Source organism: Emys orbicularis, chromosome 6, assembly GCF_028017835.1.
Source record: "Emys orbicularis isolate rEmyOrb1 chromosome 6, rEmyOrb1.hap1, whole genome shotgun sequence".
NCBI lineage: Eukaryota > Metazoa > Chordata > Testudines > Emydidae > Emys > Emys orbicularis.
Genome location: NC_088688.1, coordinates 46,010,530 through 46,015,071, shown reverse-complemented (window position 1 = coordinate 46,015,071; position 4,542 = coordinate 46,010,530). Strand labels below are relative to the sequence as shown.

At 44.2% G+C, this 4,542-nt stretch overlaps 1 non-coding gene across 1 annotated transcript; it reads right to left on the bottom strand.

The window, feature by feature from the left end:
- Positions 1–285: 285 nt before the first annotated feature.
- LOC135880748 (small nucleolar RNA SNORA47) lies at positions 286–423 on the bottom strand. The gene has a single exon (XR_010561524.1). It is a non-coding gene; the product is annotated as a small nucleolar RNA SNORA47 (small nucleolar RNA).
- Positions 424–4,542: the final 4,119 nt, after the last annotated feature.

Sequence of the window (4,542 nt, the reverse complement as noted above, 5' to 3'; positions counted from 1 at the left end):
AGTAGTTTAAGTGAGGTGAAACTTGGGTACACAAGACAAATCAGACTCCTGAAAGGGAGACAGTAGTCTGGAAAAGTTGAGAGCCAACAGTTTAAACAGGCTACTGTATCAAGTTTCCTATTCAGCGCTTATGAGTCATAACTCACTGAATTGAATGGGAGTGTGGCTTAAATAGAGTGCTAAATAAGGTTCTTGGCTAGAGAATCTACTCCCTTAAACTTATCACTATAAAGAACATTTTCCAAACAAATTAAGTTCAAGTAAAACAGTCATCTGGCTATGCAAGCCATATATGCAAAGGCAGTATTGTTTCCCCTAAGTTAGGAGAGGAACATGGGTTGCTTTTGCACCATTTTAATCTTGGAGGCTATAACCAGTAAGAACCAGTACAGGATATAACTGCCTTACCTTCTCAGTCCTCCACAAATATTGATGGTCTCTCTCATGTTAACAAGACCCATACCATTTCACCATCATCAGTTACATAAATGTTATTTTTCCCCAGCACCAGGCATGAAAACTGATGAGTAAGAATACCGAGCACCAATAAATTTCACTGGAAGCATTACTTTGCACATCAATCAGAATGCTTTTTCTAAAGCCAACCACAAAATAGTGAAAGAGTAACACTGAAGAATATGGAAATATCTGAAGACAGCTATTAGACAAAACTAGGGTGGGGGAAATTAACAGCACTGCCATCATTCACTGAAACTCAGGACAGCATCCTGTTCTGTGTATTTTTGGATCCATATTAGTATTTCAGAAAAGGCTCAGCAGTGTCATATACTTGCAAAGCATTTTTCCAAGACACATACACAACATTGAATACATAAGGATTTGTATTCTGGCAGCTGCCCCAATCAGCTGTATCACATACACATTACCGACTGCCCTTAATGGCTGAAAAGTAGAGAGAATATCACCAGGATGAGATGTGGGAGTAGAGCATCTGTTTAAGAGAGGATGAACTAGGATTGCAGAAAGTTGCAGACCAATATATTTTCTATTATAAGAATATGTATACATGATATCCTCACGTTGCCAAACAGACACGATCATGCAATCAAAATTTCTGCACTTTTGCTTCCCTATGGTCAACATTTTTGGTGCAAATACATGCTGGGACAGACAGAACCTGTCTCTTCAAACACAGAAGGCTCAGCAAAGCAGCTAGATAGAGGGCTGTGAAGGGTGCCGATTTATATAATAAATAAAATATTGGTTTAGAACCATTATGTCATGTACATAGATTGCCTATATAACTACATGTTCTAATGCTCTGTTATCTTAACCTTCCCTCCGATTGTTTGTGAATACTCACTTGTTGCATCTTGTTTTCAATTAAAGTGTAAGGAGCTAGGACCTGTCATCTAATAACTTTGTACAACACCTGACACAATTGTACTTCAATCCTGATGGACCTTTGGGCACCGTCACAATATAAATAAATAATGGAGAGCTCAGTGGTTTGAGCATTGGTGTGCTAAATCCAGGGTTGTGAGGCTAGCTCAGTGGTTTGAGCATTGGCCTGCTAAACCCAGGGTTGTGAGTTCAATCCTTGAAGGGGCACTAAGGGATCTGGGGCAAAAATCAGTATTTGGCCCTGCTATTGAAGGCAGGGGGCTGGACTCGATGACTTTTTGGGGTCCTATCCACTTCTATGAGATAAGTATATCTCCATATATTTTTTATTTTTTTATGAAATGTTAGCAAAAGATACCTTTTTGCCCAGACATACTGTCTCTTGGGATGTTTCATTTTAATGCAGTACTTAGGGTACATTTCTTGGCTTTTCTGTAGCTTTTTAGGCTTCTTCAGGCACTGTAAAAAACCAAATTGTATAAGGTAAGCAAAGAGCCAAAATGCTATTTAAACAAACAAGAACAATAGGATGCAAGTCTAATAGTGAATAAAAAGGAAGTTTGAAAATAAATAAAAAAAAAAAAAGTAACCCAAAAACTGTTTTCAATTCTGCACTGATGAAGCCAATTGGAAAACTCCCATTAATTTTCACTGGAGCAGAAACAGACCCTAAATTTTCATTAATTTATTCCAACAAGGCAGCTGTGATTAGTGATGGCATTCTACAGTTGAGATGATCACATGACCCAAACCAGTTCTAACTGAAACACCAGTACATTTCCAGCAAAGAATTATTAGCCCAAAGGGCTAAAGCTGTGGTCAATGGGCATTTATACAGACGGGCCACATCTCACAATTTTATCATCAGTCCCACGACATTTGGAATTTTTAGAGCTCCAGCTTCTGAGGTCAAGTAAGATTACATTAGAACAGGGGTGGGCAAAATACAGCCCATAGGCCGGGTCTGGCCCGTCTAACATTTCTGTTCAGCCTCCTCTGCCCCCTCACGATCTCCGAGTCCGAGCCACTAAAAGTCCCGTGGCAGAGCGGGGCGCTCAGGCAGGCTGCCTGCTTGCTGTGGCCCCACACCGCTCCTGGAAGCAGCCAGCTGCTGCTGCCACATCTCTGTGCACCCCGGTAGGGGAAGGCAGCTCCACGTGCCACCCCTGCCCCCAGCACCACCCTCACAGGTCCCATTGGCCGGAAACCAGAAACCGGACAATGGGAGCTGTGGGGATGGTGCTTGTAGGCACAGGCAGCACACGGAGATGTGCCAGCAGCAGCCGGCCACCGCCGCTTCCGGGAGTGGCATGGGGCCACGGCATGCAGGCAGCCTGCCTGAGCCCTGCTGCGCCACCGGCTGGGAGCCACCTGTAGTAAGCACCTCCTGACCAGAACCTGCAACTCACATCCCCTCCTGTACCCCAACCCCCTGCCCCAGGTCAGAATCCCCTCCTGCACCCAAACTCCCTCCCAGAGCCCAGACTCCTCATGCTCTCCTGCACCCCAGCTCTCTGCACCAGCTCAGAGCTCCCTCCTGCACCCAAACTCCCTCCCAGAACCCGCTTCCCCTCCATTAATATAGTAGAAATGTGCAGCCTGTGACAACTTACCAACGTTCGTGGAGTAGCCCCCCTGCGAAAATTATTGCCCACCCCGTATTAGAATCTCAGCTTTCATTAATATATATATTTCTAGCCTTCACAATGCTGGATAAAAGCTTGAAGATGTGAATTCTAGAGGTCACATACCAAAAGGCATTTGGGGGGGGGGGGGGGGGGGAGGACAACTTATTTTTTTAAATCATGACTTCTGAATGCTTGGGGTGGGCAATGCTGCTCAGTGGCAACAGTTTTCCCAAATCTTGGTTGCAGTTTTCAAAGCGGACTAGGGAATTTAGCTTCACAATTCCCATTAACTTCAAAGGGAAGCGTGCAGCAAAATCCCCTAACCGCCTCTTGAAATTGATGAGTTATGTGGCTTTGAAAATTTCAGCTCTTAAATCCATTCTCTATATTAAGATACACTTGTAAACAATCCGACTGTTGTTTTTTTTAAAACATCTAAACTTAGGGGGTTTTGAGGGTTACTGGCACAAGTTGTCAATTCAAAGCTGCTTTCTTGAACATAGCAGCGTTCCTATACAAATTTCATTTGCTCCATTCCCAAATAAAACAGGATCCAGCTGCAATCTGCAAATCATAATCCCACCAAGTCACAGGTCCCATCTGTTGGCAGTGCAAAAGATCCTGAAATAAATGAACTACAGGAAGCATTTCCACTCCCTCTCAGATTGGTATATAGAATTACAGAGCTGCAGCCCCTTGCTTTCTGTACAGCAGATTTCACTTCACATTGTTCAAACTACTTAACACGTTGGTGCAAACCTAGCTAACAACAGAGTCAGTTCTAAGCAACTCAGAGCAGGCTTCAACCCGGAATTCAGAACTCCCTCCAAGCAGCAGCACAGCATAGCATTCTGCACGTTGTCCCATATCGCTCCCCATGACCCTGCAAACTCCCACCGACATATCTAGAGAGCTGACCTACACCAGCAATGTTTACCCAACAACAGGGGAGGAGAGACCTTGCTCTACAGCTGCCGCATGGAGACATTTTCTTCTGCTTGGCAAACTGACACGTCATCTGCTGTGCTCCTCTTAAAGGCGCAATGCTTAATTCCTGATTTGTGCTGACCACACAAGCACACCTAAAGGGGAACTCCCCACGTCATGTAAATACTTTGCAAACACTGTAAGGTCTCCAAACCAGCCAAGGCACATACACAGCAGGCATACGCTGAAAATCTCAAATATATTTATATTTAAAAATTGCTTCCTCCTTCATCTACCTGACAAGACCTGGGTTTGTGGGTCTCTCCTTGCTTAGTTCCTGGAGTGATGTTTGCCAGGCCCCCAACTATTGCAGGAAAATCTGAGCATCATGAGCTCAGGTCTTGGCAGAAAAGTAGAGGAGGGTTTGGTTTTTAAACATGTAAAATGTTCTAAGAAAATGGGTTGGTAGTTTTTAAGTCTACACATCCCAGCTGCGTTGGGGGATGCAGTAGTTCATGCAGCTGTTTCAGATCTGTCATTTGGACTGTTGTACTGATGAAGAAAAAAGAAAGCTGACCCCTGACCCAGCCTGGAGCCCCCTCCCACACCCTGAACCCTCATT